Below are 17,593 nucleotides of genomic sequence, written 5' to 3'. Positions count from 1 at the left end.
TCTTCATCGGATGTAACAGATAACAGAAACCACAGCTATCATGATATGGTCGTATCATAGAACGTAGCTGCATAACGCTTGTTGATGAACAACGCAGTGGAATTTGCTTACTGTTTTTCCAGCATATTCTTCCAGTAGTGTTACTGCACCAATTACTATTCACACATGAAAGTTGCTCCATCGTTGCAAGTGGCTGCAATATTATTAAAAGTTAAACCCAGTTTCTTAGTGAAACATTCTTTCGCTTCGTTAGAGATGTCTCCATGGATTGTCCGACCGTCCGTGGAACAAACAACTGCCAATTCTTCTTTGATACTGAAATTGTTATCAACACCACGTATTGTACAGCTTTATCTCTCAACTGGTTGTTGAATTTCATAGACATACGATGCACTATTGTTTGAACTGTCATCGTAGACAATCCTATGCTCTCAAAATTTTGATTTTTTTTCTGGATATAGTTCTGATGTCGTGATCATCAGGCACGTTTTAAGAAATATCCTACCGTGAAAGGTTTTCCAGTAGCAGCAACTTATCTAGAAGTTAAGGAATTTACTTTTGTAGCCACTTCACTGTCTGTCTTTGTTTTATTGAAAAATTGCTGTTGGCTAGACAAAGATTTTAGCGAATTCGACGCCTTGACCTTCCTTTCGTTAGCATCCACATTCGCCAAATCAGCACGTTTTAATTCAAAACTACATTGGACATTATCTTATTTTACAACTGCGATCGGTTCGCGGTAAACTGAACGAAGTATTTTCCCGTTGCACAGACTGAAAGAGTCCTTATTTGTCCACTTCGTATTAAGTACTTTGCACACACAGATTTTTGCTTGCGGTTGCTGCCAACCAATTTTTCTGGTCACACTGAAGTGAACATTAATAATTAAAACTCGTACTTTCCTGTGTATGCACATGTAAATGCAGAGGGCTCGCTATAATTGAGACTATAAGTAAAGTGGTATGTTCCTCTCAAGACATCTGAACTTCTACTTCTGACCAAGGACAATAATTTTCTTCTTTAATCAAAGCTATGTTATCAATATTAATTCCATAGAAATACAACAAATACGTGGGCGTATGTAAGACTTAACTCTAACAGTAAGATATCAACTTTGGTCAGAAATTAAATTCAAATATTGTGAGATGACGTGACCACAAAACACAGCACTGTAATACAGTACCTTGGCAGTTTTTGTTCTTTCAGCCAGTGGCGGCTGATCATGGGAGGCAAGGAACGCCGGCCCTCTCATTTTTCCCTGTTAGAAGTGGTTGTAGCAGTCCTAGCAATAGGTATTTTTTATAGTGAACTTTTATGCATTTTTGTCAGCGGGAGTGAAAAATTTTAGCTTGCGTTATTTCTTGTAAATCACCAGCACTACACAGCAAGTCAAAGGGCGAAAGCTTAACCAAAACCGAAGGTAGCCAGAGGCGCGAAGCGTATGGCGAGGAGGCCGGAGTCGTCCAGGCTGCCAGCAAACAGTCGGTTGCCGTGGTGACTATGACGTCACTACTAGGAACAGATGATTGGGGATAGGCTTTTGCAGTCATGTTGCTGTGCGCTTCGTGGCATAGGAGGCCAACAGTTGTGGTGCCGCCTCCCTAGGTATCTCTTGCGTTAGTTGTCCCGTGTGCACTGAATATGGGGAACTAAATGGCTGCAAACTAAGATTCATGAAATTGCTGTCCCTCCCCCTCACCTCCCCCCTCCCAAGTTCTCTTTGCTCTCTATTTTGTACATTTTTTGGATTTAGCTTTGCAGCAGAGCTGTCTTGTATAAAACCACTAAGTTTTATTTTCTCCACGCTTCAGAGCTTTCCTTTCTTCCATCATTCTTCCAAACGAAAAGCAATTGTCGACAGCATTTTTGGTAAATGCATTCCTTCAAACAGTGAAACGAGATGGAAGAATAACACAAGAATAATGCCTGGCATTCACGAAAGTCGTCTGGGGCTCATTGAGGTTTTAAATGAAATAATTAGCAGTCCATACTCTAGAGTAACGGCTACAAGAGAAATCAGTAGTTTGACAAATAGCCTTATAGGCCTTGACTTCTTTTTCCTTCTCGCTATTTTTCCAAGCATATTTTTGAAGACCAAACTGCTTATCAACATTCTTCAGAACAAAGTCAATGAAGCACAGTTTTGCAATAATTCTTCCTCAGAATGCGAAGCTTACATGAAAAACTTAAGAAATGAAGCTAAACTGCTAGACTATTTAAATTCCACGGAACGCTCAATTATTTCCATTGCCAGACCTGAAATGAGGGATTAATGCATTGGCAATCCTTTGATGTCAAAATGCAGACAGACGTATTACGAGGTATTGGATAATATTGTAACATAATTGGAAACAAAATTTTCACGTCATGCTAAACTACTCTTGCTTAAACCAGGCGATGCTACTCAGTTCGCCAATTATTTTCAGCATTTCCCTGTAGACTGTTTGGATTCATTGCGTCCTTCAATCGCAGTTATGTGTACAATTTGATTCTGTATTTTCTTCCCAGCGTAAAGAAACGATCTCTCTGGCACTCTGAGAGGCGTTATCAAAACAATGATTCAGAATGAAACTGATCAAATATTTCCAGAAGCTTTGAAACAGTTTTGTCTAACTGCTACCATTCTTGTAGCAAGTGTTTCTTTCAAGTGTTTCTTTTGTAAGGAGTTTTTCTTGTCCTAAACGCGCAAAAATGTATTTGTAGAACAGTATGATCCAGGATCGCTTAACAGCTCTTGTTTGCAGCTCAGTCGAAAACCAGTATTGCGAATACGTAAAAGCTGAGACAAATGGTATGCAGATGTCCATAGAAAGATTCGGGAAGACGGGAAAGATCATCGAGTGAAGTTTTTTTACAAGTAACTATAACGAATCTACCGGGAGAATAGTAGAACAGTAGATAGCAGCAAACATCGCCAGAGGAGGTACTTCTCCACGTATCTTGCTACAAAATGTTTGTCCTGAAAACCATTCTAATTCTCGAACAGTATGGTAAGGAATATTCTGAGACTGAATGACGCAGCTGCGTCCCAAAGGTTTAAGCCAATAGGTGCTGTAGTGTGCTTGATCTCGGAGAAACAGTCCCTTTAAGGGTTCGTTTAGTGCTTACAAAGCAAAAATCCAAGCATCGTCTAAGCTACATACATACACAAAAAATGTTCAAATGAGTGTGAAATCTTATGGGAGTTAACTGCTAAGGTCACCAGTTCCTAAGCTTACACACTACTTAAACTAAATTATCCTAAGGACAAACACACACACCCGTGCTCGAGGGAGGATTCGAACCGCCGCCGGGACCAGCCGCACAATCCAAGCCTGCAGCTTCCCAGACCGCTCGGCTAATCCCGCGCGGCGCATACATACACTATCCGCTCGAAAGTATGCAGACACCCATATGTAATGCGGAATTGACAACGTGACGTCACGTGAGTCGGACCCGCGAGCGTAAAAGGAGACGAGTGTTGTCAGTAGATAAGCGGTAACAGCAGCATTAGTCACAAGATCTCAATGACTTCGAATGTGGACTAGTAACTACATGTCACCAGAGTAACCGCTCAATCAGGGACATGTCAACCCTTCAAACCCGCCCACGTGGACTGTTTATGATGTGACTGTTAAGAGGAAAAGCGAAAGAATAACAACAGCTAAACCATAGGTTAGGAGAGGAGAAACTAAAAGTAGTAGATGAGGTTTGCTAATAAGACAGCAAAATAAATAATTTTGGCCGAAGCACAGAGGATATAAAATGCAGACTGGCTACAGCACGAAAAGTATTTCTAAGAAATGAGCATTTGGTAAAATCTAATACAAATTTTTGTGTTCTTTTTGAAGGTATCTCTTCAGAGTGCATCCTTGTACAGAAATGAAATGTGGCGGTATAGAACGATGGTAGAGATTAGATGCATAACGAATGACAGATAAGTACTGAATAGAATTGGGGAAAAATTAAATATACAGCACAACTTGACTACAAGGAAGGGTCGGATGGCGCAAGGGCACTCACAAGTAGCCACTGAAGTGGATCATGACACAAGGTATTTCCAGGTGTGAGAGTGTACGGTACAGTGCACTTTCTACGTTTCTCCTGAATTACAGTGATGACTTCCGCGCAGTCAAACGTAGTAGTGGACATAGTTGCCCTTTTCTCTCCTAACTTTGGTGTTTGTGCTCGTCATGGGACTTTATTTGGTGACAATTTTAGTGGAGTGGACATTTCTTGTTGGAACGTTGGCAGTGCCTTCTCGTTAAATTATAAAGTTGACTGAGAACACTAATCTGTTTGCAATTTGTTCTAGATGACACAACAAATTGATTTTCCATTGTCAATGTGAACAGGTTCCAGTACCTTACCGCTGCTATGGAAAATTTGTGTAATACTCAAGCTCTGTTGTTACAATGATTGGTGCATCGGGATCAGTGACAAGTGAACATCAAATAACCTTATAGATCGAGCAACCTCAGCTAAAGAACTTCTACATAAAGTGAAGAACAATCAAACAACTAAAATCAAAGATGGTAAAATAGCCTATATTAAAGGGATTGAAAGTCCAAATCCGCAATAGGTGTATGTTGTGTTTTTCACTGTATGATCACCGGTTTCATACCCTGTAGGTATATCTTCAGGTCACATAAAACTAATGCCACATGTGCCACGATTTCCAAGGTGCAAGTTCGCATAAAAACATGTCACTCCTCGGTAAAGCCATGGATGAACCGGCATCCGATCCGAAACGTTTACGATCAGTAAAATGTCTCCAAAACTCTGTCAAAAGACGAGCCCGGACAGCCGGCCGCTGGTGGTCGAGCGGTTCTAGGCACTTCAGTCTGGAACCGCGCGACCGCTACGACGCAGGTTCGAATCCAGTCTCGGGCATGGATGTGAGTGATGTGCTTAGGTTAGTTAGGTTTAAGTAGTTCTAAACTCTAGGGGACTGATGACCTGAGATGTTAAGTCCCATAGTGCTCAGCGCCATTTGAATAATTTTTTTGAGCCCCGACAGCACGTGACAGTCCACGCCTGAGAGGGTAAAACCGTCGTCGAACTCCGCGGGGGAAACAAATACTCACCTCGGTAGATGTTGCCCGCGACTGGCAACGAAACGTCGGGAGGAAGAATTTCTACTGTTCGACCATGGGATCTTAGCCTAGAAGTCTTAATTAATGAAGACGCCGGCCGTGAAAGCCTACACCTTATGACAAAAGAATTTTCTTCGTCAGTCACTTGTTTATTTTGCCATTACGCTTTTCGATGGTTCACACCATCGTCTTCAGTTGGAGAACTGCTTATTTACATAGCTCGCCTCGGTGAAGAGTACAGGCGTCTGTTAGTCAATTCACAGTCAGAAATTCATGTTTGTGACCTCAAAAGCGCCTTTTCCAAATAAACAATTTGTATCATTAGCAAAATACGCAACGTAACCTACTCTGCCCTTCATCTGCTACTGTGAAAAATCGTTTGTGCTCTTCACCGAAACCAGCTATGTAAACAAACAATTCTACACCTGAAGATGATAATGAGAATCATCGAAACGCCTAGAAAAAATAAACGAGAGTCTGACGCAGAACAATGTTTTATTTGTATTACACAGATTAAATGTGCAACCAGGGATGAATGTTAAAGTATTTGTGGGTTTCAGTAAATAAGTGTTCTTCGATTTGAACTAATTTATTTTGTGTAGCGTTACTGAACTTTTACATTGGCGCAGTCGTTGGAAGCCAACCACAGCCGCTGTATGAGGAACGGTGTGACCGTTATGAGACACTGATGTACCTACGTTGGCAGGGGAGCTGCGTGTTATTACAGTAAGGTTGTCAACATCTAACCGCAGACCAAGTCACTTAAGCGTGCGGTGATGCCCAAAGACGCGTCCTATATGCGAGCTCCACAGACGCGCATGACAGGGGCTTCCCTCTAGTGGCGTAATTATCCAACTTGTGCACTCCCAAGCAGACGTCACACGTAACGTCGTGCGAGATCTCCTGCAATGACACGTCAAGTACTGCGATATCTTAAGTAAAGTGATCATATGCTCCTCGATTTTTTGAAATATCTTAAATTGACTGGGTAGTTCCAGAATGAGATTTTCACTCTGCAGCGGAGTGTGCGCTGATATGAAACTTCCTGGCAGATTAAAACTGTGTGCCTGACCGAGACTCGAACTCCGGACCTTTGCCTTTCGCGGGCAAGTGCTCTACCAACTGAGCTACCGGAGCACGACTCACGCCCGGTACTCACAGCTTTACTTCTGCCAGTACCTCGTCTCCTACATTCCAAACTTTACAGAAGCTCTCCTGCGAAACCTGCAGAACTAGCACTCCTGAAAGAATGGATATTGCGGAGACATGGTTTAGCCACAGCCTGGGGGATGTTTCCAGAATGAGGTACTGGCAGAAGTAAAGCTGTGAGTACCGGGCCTGAGTCGTGCTTCGGTAGCTCAGTTGGTAGAGCACTTGCCCGAGAAAGGCAAAGGTCCCGAGTTCGAGTCTCGGTCGGGCACACAGTTTTAATCTGCCAGGAAGTTTCGACTGGGTAGTTTATGAATATTTTATAAATAATTATTTTACATAGCTGACTTGTCACTATCTTACTTTTTTCTTGCGCAATTTCTTCATGATGTGAGTGTTGCAACGGGCAGAAATGAAAGACGGTGCTGGGTCTCAGTGACGAACTTTGAGGAAGGATGACACAATGATCATTTATGGTCCAGGAACATTTTATATTATTGTGAATTACGCGCATGAGATGACTGTATAGCTTCGTGAATATTGTAGGAACGTGACACTTCATTGAATCACAACTCAAAGTTCCAGCATGTGTTCAAACAGCATAATCTGAACCTCATTAAATGCCTTTTTGTAAACGATGACCACTGATAGCGATTGAGCTTGGTAGGCTTCTGTTTCACACCGTGAAACATGTTAGTGATTCGGATGGTGGAAAAAAGAAGAAGAAACACTTCAAATCAGGTGCACAAGTCGTGCTAGACGTATCTTGTGATCAATAAAATCGGCAATTGGCTGTGGTCGCGCATCAGCATAGTAATGTGCTGGAGGTCCGTAGCAATAAGACCAGAGCTTGACGGGCACAGCAAGCGCTTTTGTATCCACCAGGTCTGTATGTTTGATGTGCAGTAACTGGTGATAAGCTGATTCGCTTAAGCTTACAGCACAAGTGTATGTTGTAGAAGATGATTGCCAGCGCTTCCAGTCCAAATTTTATCAGAAGTGTTTTATATTGAGATACGACAGCAATCTGATGTGCCTATGTCGACTGTTTGTATAAATGAGACAAATAAAATAGGCCTCAAGTCTGAATATCACTTTGTTGCAACAAAAAAAAAAAAAAAAAGGTTCAAAAGGCTCTTTCCACTATGGGACTTAAGTTCTGAGGTCATCATTCCCCTAGACTTAGAACTACCTGAACCTAACTAAGCTAAGGAGATCACACACATTCATGCACGAGGCAGGATTCGAACCTGCGATCGTAGGAGCAGCGCGGTTCCCGACTCAAGGGCCTAGAACCGCTTGGCCATAGGGGTTGAAAAAAATTCGTGCGTAAATTACAAGGGAAGATCGGTAAGTAACGACGCTCAATAATTTTATTGCTAAAATTTTCACTGGTAACAAAATTAAAAAATCACAAATGAACTTACATCTTTTCCTAGTTCTTTACTTAGTCAGCAAAGTTCTCAACATATTTCTCCGATCGTGGTACCAGTTTCAATATGACCTGTTCTTAGAAGCCTGTTTGTTTGGAATATAGCCATCTGAGCACTGCTGATTTCCGTATCTGTCGCAAAGCATTACCCGGCCATGAATTTATTCATGGAACCAAACACATGAAAGTGCGACTGTGTGATCTCCGGACTGTATGGTGCATGCTGGAGCACTTTCCACCCAAGTCTGCCGGTTTTCTCACAAACAGCAGCAGCAAAATGGGGACGAGCTTTCTCATGAAGAAGTTTAACGTTGTCAGCATTAATGCTGTGGCGTTTATCACGAAGGGCACGGCGCATCCTAACCGAAGTTTTAATGTAGGCTACAGAATTCACAGTGGTCCTGTGTTCGGCAAAGTCCACCAATAACACACAGTGCTTATCCCAGAACACTGTAACAAGCACTTTACTAGCACACTGAGTCAGTTTGAATTTTTTTCATACTGGGGAATTAACATATTTTCACTCCGTAGAGGCCTGCTCTGTTTAGGGCATGTAGTGGTACGCCCACGGCTCATCACCAGTGGCGATTCTTTTCAGAAAGTCATGCCCTTCTGCGTTGTAAAGCGTTAAGTGATCCAAGCTTGTCATCGTTCGCTGGCCCTTGTGGTTGTCTGTCAGGTTCTTAGATACCCCGCGACCACTAACTTTACGAAATTTCGACTTGTTATTAACAACATCGTACACCGTACCATACGAAATGTTACGATAACATTCACAGTTACACACGCCGGTCGTTCAAAATTGCTCCCTCAATGGCTTGCAGTATTACCGGCCGCCCGGAGTATGGCGAAGCACAAAGATTCACACGGCTCTGTTGGAAGAATACACACCACATACAGACAATGATCCGGTCCATACAATCGTCCCCATACATGCCAGCATGTCTCTATGAATTTCACTCGGTTGATGCCCTTTGGTCCAGAAATAACAAAGTACACTACGCTGCTCTTCAGAAGTTGACAACAGTAACATGTGCGCCATATTTGTTTCGTAGTCGGGTTTCTCTCGATAGAGCTGCACTTGAAAACAAAATACCCTCTGCAGCGCAAACTTTAAACTATATAGTCGTGAAATTTCGACATTGCAGCTCAATACCAGGGGAGAAAAAATTATTGTACGTTACTTTATAATCCTCTCTTGTATATGCGAGATGCGAAATGAGGTGATTTTATTGTGTGCGTCTTCTGAATGTGGAACACATGTAGTGGGTTCTCCGGTACCATCCAAATGGTTCCGTGACACGTGGATGTAGTAAGCGGCGTAGTACGGGTGCTAGTTGGGGGTGCGCTGATAAACGTCTCTGTAGTGACTGTTCAAATTCTGGCGTCGAATTATGCCTTCCATCGACGATATGCTCGGGAAGTATGCCGTCTGTGTTTCAAAGGCGTCATTAAACAGTAGAAAACGTACTGTGGTGTGGTCTCCAGTTAGTAAAACAAAAATCGGAGATGCGTGGAGCGTCTCTTCCATTGGTCTTCGCCTCGCTGTATCAGCACGTCAGCGAGCTCAGACAAACTCGCAGTTCTTCCTAGATTCAGAACCTTGCATACAAGTAATTGCTGATAAGACATCATGAGGACTTAGGGGCAGAATAGCTTAGCACGAGTTAGTTACGGCGCTCTAAATATCATGGTCAATGCGATTCTCTCATGCACATCACTCATAAGCTGTTTCTTCAACAAAAACGATTCTCAGTACGCGACTTGCTAGTCGATGACATCCTTGTACGTTCGATATAAACTTTAGATCAAAAGTTTTGTTTTCTGACATTTAGATTTTGTTGATGTAGTTTTAGTATGTTATGTACCGAAATAATCAGCAACCAGTTGCAGTTGGAGTTGCAGTTTTGTTCAGAGTTACATGTCCACACCTTAATTTGATTTTTGCAGCGTTATTGCGGTTTGAATAACAAATAAAAACTGTACGAAATGCTTATTCATTCTTTATCTTCGGCATAGACACAAACATATGCCAGAATAAGGCAAACAGAGCTGTCACCAGTGTTCGGCACCAACCATTATTTAAACCTCTCCTCTTACTGTCAGAATAACCACTGCCTGTCAGTGTCCATACACACAGCTGAGACATACGTAGATGACATTCCCGCTCACTCTGCGGTGAGGTACGCATAGCTGATTGTCGCTGTTGCCACTCGTGATGACGGGACGCGGAAGGGGACGCAAAGCTGCTGCCTTGGCGGAGTTGCTGCTCACGTTAGCAGGGACACCCGGCAAGAAGAAGAGGAAGACTGCAGCGCAGTGCTTTCGCTGCCAAAAGCTTGGCCACGTCGCCAATCAGTGCAGTGGAGCAGTTGCGTGCTTGAAGTGTGCGCAAGCACACGACACACGCGACTGCAAAAAGCAGAAGGACGCCCCGTGTACCTGCGCCAATTGCGGCGGCGCACATGCGGCCAATGCGCGTTCCTGCGGCTACAGAAGAAATTGGTGCGGGCCGGGGAAGATGACGCAGAAGCAAGTGACCACCACACACGAAGAGGTGGTCACTTGCACTGAAGACGTAGTCACCAGGCGCCTTAACGACGCCGTACAAGAAGCGATGTCCGCCTTCAAATCTGCCATGGCGGAAGAGAGGGCGGCCATGCTGGCGGAACTGGGCGAGGCTCGGCGTCAGACTGCTGTGCTGACGCAGGAGCTGCGCTCAGCCAAAGAAGTTCCCGCCACAACTGAAGACACCGCCACCCAGACGACTCCTTCACGTGAGAGGGAGTTCGCGACGGTGGCCACGCAGACCGACGAGCCTGCCGAAGGGGAGGCGACACAGCACAAGGAGGTCACTGAAGTAGCAGCGCAAGAAGAAGAGTGGGAAGAAGATCCATTCCTCCCGCTCCCGGATATGTACAGCGCAAGCGCTGTAACGAAGAAGATCGTTGGGTCGCTTCGCGATGGCACATACCCCCACCACGACAACCCTTATCCCTTCGTTCCGCCCAACCATCCTAAACCTCCACTCCCACATCACCCACTTGGGTATCCAGAAGGCCTTCTAGGTCTTACTAGGAATTCAACCTGATTGACTCCTACCCTATATTCACAGAGCTGCAAATGCGCTGCATCGTCATCTCTCTGGTCAACGGAGAGTATGATAAACAGGGAATCCGTATGCACGGGATCCTAACCGAGGCAGAGCCCTCTGCAACGAGCAAGAAGAAGAAGAAAAGTCGTCATATCGACAAGACCAAGAAATAGGCCACCGGCACTCCTAGCCAGTCCAGACCCAATCCAACAAGTATAGACAGAAAATCCTACAATATTCCCAGGGGAGTAAAGGCCAACAGGCCACAAACTTCCACCCGAACCTCCTCACAGTGAGGAAGTCATATTAGGAGAAGCAGCAGCAGTACGTAGATGAGTGCGTGTGAATTCCTAAGGGACCAAACTGCTGAAGTAATCGGTCCCTAGACTAACACACTACTTAACTTAATCTAACTTATGCTAAGAACAACACACACACCCATACCCGAGGGAGGACTCGAACCTCCGGCTTAAGAGGCCGCGCAATCCGTAACATAGCGCCTCTAACCGCGCGGCCACTCCGCGCAGCCATACGTAGATGAGGCAAGATCATTCGGAAGCTAAGAACGCGTAATAAAAGACATTACGGCTACTTGGACAAGTTAGTGATGCGCTAGTGTTAAATGCGAAATGGTGTCTGATTCAAAAACAGGGTACAGTATTTCGTTAGGTGTGGGCTATGAGTGAAATACATCAGCAGACAGTAGTGAATGATCAGGTAATAGTGCTAGAGCGCTTTAAATGCTGCACCGAATGCCGAGCAAATTCCACCAGTAATGCGCTGTGCACACTCAACTCGACGTCTAAAGCGAGTAACGTATCGTGCTATGCCTATTTGCTCGGCTGACCGTGATAGCTTTAAACCGCTCTAAACTCTCCTGAGAGGTACGATGTTTACCGAAAATCAATTTCCCTGTTAGCAGCAGCGTGAAGTTATTTCGCTGGATGGCACTGAAACGCCGATCCACAAGTTGTAAGTGCCCCCCCCCCCCCTCTTATAATGTGGAGCGCCTGTACTGTTTTCCTGTGGTCGGAACTAGTTACCGCATATAACATATCTGCAAGTTTTGTGCCGGCCGCGGTGGTCTCGCGGTTCTAGGCGCGCAGTCCGGAACCGTGCGACTGCTACGGTCGCAGGTTCGAATCCTGCCTCGGGCATGGATGTGTGTGATGTCCTTAGGTTAGTTAGGTTTAAGTAGTTCTAAGTTCTAGGGGACTGATGACCACAGCAGTTGAGTCCCATAGTGCTCAGAGCCATTTGAACCATTTTTTGCAAGTTTTGTAAATTTTGTATTTATCGTCAATTTTTTTTTTATTTCTAGAACTTCCTATCCGTACCGTGTACAACATGTTACGGCATGAAGTCCAGAACGTCACCATCATGCAACCAGAAATTACGTTTGTGCGTTTTCCTCCAAACATTTATATTGAGTGATAGTATACACACATAATTTGTGTAAAGTCTATTCTCAGTTTAGTTGCTACAGTGCGCTGCAGCATTTGCGTTGTTAGTAGTGTTAGTGGCATGACTTACCGTTAGGTGGCGGTACTGGTACGGCGACTTAGGAGGAATTAGAACCCCAAAGAGCAAGTACAGGCAATGTGAATTACTTTGGCAACATGTGATCTCTGTTCTACAGGAGAGAGGTGCTTTCGACTCAGCCGTTTTGATAGACGATGCAGCTCCACCTCACATTGCTCATTAGGTTGCTCGGCTGCTCCGTAACACATCTGGAGAAAATCGAATCATTGGTCGATCGTTCCAAACTGTGTGGCCACCAAGATCAGCAGGTTTGAACCCGTTTGATTTCTGGCTGTGAGATTACCTAAAGGGCAGGGTTTATTAACGCGACACTAACACACGTTGGAAGCTGATGACGAGTACTGCGAGGTATGTAGCCAACATCCCATCTGAGATGTTTCGGGCAGCAGTAGAGTAATCTATAATGCGGTTCTAGTCTGTCTTCGTCGCAGATAATCCTCATATTTAGCAGCGTTTGTATCCTGGAAAGTAAATATAGAACGCAAATAACAAAAAGTATATTTCTATTAATGATTCTTTCATTATTTCCTTTCAGTATGTGCTTACAAATGTTTAAACAAAATTTCATTGCTCTATGATTACTCGTTTATCATGGGGGCTCTCTCAAGTACCGATAGTTTACTTATAAGCACACTGTACTTTGTCTCTTCATCTTCTGCTCGTGTCAGCTATGTGTGTGTGTGTGTGTGTGTGTGTGTGTGTGTGTGTGTGTGTGTGTGTATGTGTGTGTGTGTGTGTGTGTGTGTGTGTCTGTGTGTATGCCTGTTGTTGGTGTTGGCATGCGGTCTATTTTGATGAAAACAACCCTATCACTAACCTGCTCATAGCAATTCACTCTCTGTCCTACCTTCCTATTGATAACGAATCTTACTCTCGGTACGCTTGATATTAACCTGATTTGTCAAACTTCTTTATCTGCTTTCCATTTTACCTCACTGACCCTCCACGGTGTGTTGACTGAGCCATTGCTTTCCATTTTACCTCACTGACCCTCCACTGTATGTAGATTGAGCCATTGCATTTGCTTTTACAGATTTTCTAGCTTCTCTACTGCGTCCACATTTCTAACATTGCGGGTACAGTCTCGTAGAATATTATCCTTTCGTTGGTTATTCGAACTTTTTCTAATGGTTACCTCACCCTTGGTAGTTCCCTGCTGGAGATCCATATGGTGGACTGACTTGGAATGTTTTGCCAATGGAGAGATCATCAGGAAACTGTTTTCAGTTATTGGTCGCATGTCTTGCGGATACACTTTGCGTGTCTTTAATGCAATGGTTTCCGTTACCTTCCGCATCCTTATGCCGTTGGTCCTTGCTGATTTTTTCGCCTTTAGGAGCAGACTCCCACAGCCCCAATAGGGCGCCGTCTTTGACAAGGAGTTGGCAGTACGACGGTGACTCCTCATACCTCAAATCATTGGCCGCCATTGCTGACGATTTTAATTCAAACTGTAAGCGGTGGCTGGGATCGCACCCTGAACCAGGGACTTCGCAAGTAGGATAACCCTCTGCACATCTCTAATATCTCTGTTTTTTACCGTCAGGCCATTTCACTAGAGCACGCGAGAGTAAATAAAACAGAGTTACCAAATTAAACTGACCCGAAAAGTATTTATTCTTGCATTTTATGGGAATACAATGCAAAAAGTAGCCATATTTTCTGTAAGATAAAGGAACTACACATTCCGTACATGGCACCTTGTCAAGTATTTGAGATGTTCAGTGAGAAGTAAACCGTCACTTAATGCCTGCAAGATCATCTTATCTCCTTTCGTGTAGCTTTCACCCGTGGGGTAAAACTGTAGGATCAGATGCACGCAAATAATCCATATACATGAACAAGACCATATTGTTGTTGTTGTTGTCTTCAGTCCTGAGACTGGTTTGATGCAGCTCTCCATGCTACTCTATCCTGTGCAAGCTGCTTCATCTCCCAGTACCTACTGCAACCTACATCCTTCTGAATCTGCTTGGTGTACTCATCTCTCGGTCTCCCTCTACGATTTTTACCCTCCACGCTGCCCTCCAATGCTAAATTTGTGATCCCTTGATGCCTCAAAACATGTCCTACCAACCGATCCCTTCTTCTAGTCAAGTTGTGCCACAAACTTCTCTTCTCCCCAATCCTATTCAATACCTCCTCATTAGTTACGTGATCTATCCACCTTATCTTCAGTATTCTTCTGTAGCACCACATTTCGAAAGCTTCTATTCTCTTCTTGTCCAAACTAGTTATCGTCCATGTTTCACTTCCATACATGGCTACACTCCAAACAAATACTTTCAGAAACGACTTCCTGATCCATAAATCTATATTCGATGTTAACAAATTTCTCTTCTTCAGAAACGCTTTCCTTGCCATTGCCAGTCTACATTTTATATCCTCTCTACTTCGACCATCATCAGTTATTTTACTTCCTAAATAGCAAAACTCCTTTACTACTTTAAGTGTCTCATTTCCTAATCTAATTCCCTCAGCATCACCCGATTTAATTTGACTACATTCCATTATCCTCGTTTTGCTTTTGTTAATGTTCATCTTATATCCTCCTTTCAAGACACTGTCCATTCCGTTCAACTGCTCTTCCAAGTCCTTTGCCGTCTCTGAGAGAATTACAATGTCATCGGCGAACCTCAAAGTTTTTACTTCGTCTCCATGAATTTTAATACCTACTCCAAATTTTTCTTTTGTTTCCTTTACTGCTTGCTCAATATACAGATTGAATAACATCGGGGAGAGGCTACAACCCTGTCTCACTCCTTTCCCAACCACTGCTTCCCTTTCATGCCCCTCGACTCTTATTACTGCCATCTGGTTTCTGTACAAATTATAAATAGCCTTTCGCTCCCTGTATTTTACCCCTGCCACCTTTAGAATTTGAAAAAGAGTATTCCAGTCAACATTGTCAAAAGCTTTCTCTAAGTCTACAAATGCTAGAAACGTAGGTTTGCCTTTTCTTAATCTTTCTTCTAAGATAAGTCGTAAGGTCAGTATTGCCTCACGTGTTCCAACATTTCTACGGAATCCAAACTGATCTTCCCCGAGGTCTGCATCTATCAGTTTTTCCATTCGTCTGTAAAGAATTCGCGTTAGTATTTTGCAGCCGTGGCTTATTAAACTGATAGTTCGGTAATTTTCACATCTTTCAGCACCTGCTTTCTTTGGGATTGGAATTATTATATTCTTCTTGAAGTCTGAGGGTATTTCGCCTGTCTCATACATCTTGCTCACCAGCTGGTAGAGTTTTGTCATTACTGGCTCTCCCAAGGCCGTCAGTAGTTCTAATGGAATGTTGTCTACTCCGGGGGCCTTGTTTCGACTCAGGTCTTTCAGTGCTCTGTCAAACTCTTCACGCAGTATCGTATCTCCCATTTCGTCTTCATCTACATCCTCTTCCATTTCCATAATATTGTCCTCAAGTACATCGCTCTTGTATAAACCTTCTATATACTCCTTCCACCTTTCTGCCTTCCCTTCTTTGCTTAGAACTGGGCTGCCATCTGAGCTCTTGATATTCATACACGTGGTTCTCTTCTCTCCAAAGGTCTCTTTAATTTTCCTGTAGGCAATATCTATCTTACCCCTAGTGAGATAAGCTTCTACATCCTTACATTTGTCCTCTAGCCATCCCTGTTTAGCCATTTTGCACTTCCTGTCGATCTCATTTTTGAGACGTTTGTATTCCTTTTTGCCTGCTTCATGTACTGCATTTTTATATTTTCTCCTTTCATCAATTAAATTCAATATTTCTTCTGTTACCCAAGGATTTCTAGCAGCCCTCGTCTTTCTACCTACTTTATCCTCTGCTGCCTTCACTACTACATCCCTCAGAGCTACCCATTCTTCTTCTACTGTATTTCTTTCCCCTATTCCTGTCAATTGTTCCCTTATGCTCTCTCTGAAACTCTGTACAACCTCTGGTTCTTTCAGTTTATCCAGGTCCCATCTCCTTAATTTCCCACATTTTTGCAGTTTCTTCAGTTTTAATCTACAAGACCATATTACGTAACGAAAAAACGAAAAACGTTGTCTTTGTGATCCATTAAGCAGAACTGCTACAATTTAATAAAATGCTCACGTTTCCACTTACACCATCTTCCTTAAAGAGGAGTTGTTCTGCTTATTGATCTGGTCCCCAGGTTTTGGATTAGACTTATATTTACCTGGTTTCTATTCTGTTCATGTTTTCCGAACCGGCTTTATTTTGGTAAGCCTGTATGTTACCAACTCTTCATAGAATCTGTGTTCTCGCAAACTCACATTACCGTAAACCCGTTTCTTGCAGCGGCTGTCACTGGAGTTGGATGAACATCGCTTTCACAGTCTCCCGTTTGTTAAGAAAACCCGTAACGTGATGTACTACTGTTATTGTGATCGTTTCTATCTGCTCCATTAAACGTACCTGGTAAGGATTCCCTACTGAAGAGCAACAACCAGGAACTGCTTACCTCACTGTTGGGTGAATTTCATTTCCTTACGGTTCTTATAATGATTCTCAGCCTGGCGTTTGCTTCCCTAAAAACCAGTTTTTTATGATTTTATGGTTTTACAGTTTCCAGTGATCTGTTAATACTATGTTTGCGCACAAAAATTGGCCTTTAACTCTATTAATACGCAATACGTTACGTTAGCTTATATTGTGGGGCAACGTCCATTCGCTGCACCAATCGTCAAACCTATGTAACTCTACCTGCATGCTCCTAGAATGTTCTGGCATTGAGACTCACAAACGTAGAACAATATAGATTACCCAGCACGGTGGTAAAGCGGTAACACACTAGTATACGGGATTAAGGCGGTTCATATCCTCTTCCGGCTGTCCAAGTTTAGATCGTCCGTGATTTCCCTAAATTGCTTAATGTGAAGATACGGCGGATTTCTTTCCTCATCCTACCCAAATTTAAAACGGTGCTCCGATTCTAATATTCTCGTATCTGACGAGACGTTAAATATTAATTTTCCTTCTTTTCTTTTCATTGTCATCATCTACCGACAATTTATTAAGCTGCCTTTCCTACATGCGCATCCTTTATACACAGGATGACCAGGAAAGATGCTCAACATTCAGGGATACTACAGGAACGATCATTCGAAGCGAAAGTCTAGAAAACGTGGACTCCAAAGTGCATATGATAAGAGCTATGAGCACTTGTTCAATGGGAGAGGTATGTGTTATAGTATCGAAGATGAAGAAGTTCTCGTAGCTCTTAAGATTTGCGTTTTAGAGTCCATATTTACTTTTTTTGCTTCGAATGATCGTTCCTGTCGTATCCCTGAATACTGATGATTCCTCTTTGG

At 43.3% G+C, this 17,593-nt stretch overlaps 1 protein-coding gene and 1 non-coding gene across 2 annotated transcripts in view; one reads left to right on the top strand and one right to left on the bottom strand.

Annotated features, from left to right (window-relative positions):
* LOC126266708 (tryptophan 5-hydroxylase 1) overlaps positions 1 to 17,593 on the bottom strand; it is a 240,407-nt gene that overhangs the window by 205,103 nt on the left and 17,711 nt on the right. The window lies entirely within an intron of this gene.
* On the top strand, positions 6,422 to 6,496 carry Trnas-aga (transfer RNA serine (anticodon AGA)). Its single transcript has one exon. It is a non-coding gene; the product is annotated as a tRNA-Ser (tRNA).

Source organism: Schistocerca gregaria, chromosome 4, assembly GCF_023897955.1.
Source record: "Schistocerca gregaria isolate iqSchGreg1 chromosome 4, iqSchGreg1.2, whole genome shotgun sequence".
Classification (NCBI taxonomy): domain Eukaryota; kingdom Metazoa; phylum Arthropoda; class Insecta; order Orthoptera; family Acrididae; genus Schistocerca; species Schistocerca gregaria.
The sequence above is the reverse complement of the archived record's forward strand: the minus strand, read 5'-3'. Positions and strand labels throughout refer to the sequence as shown.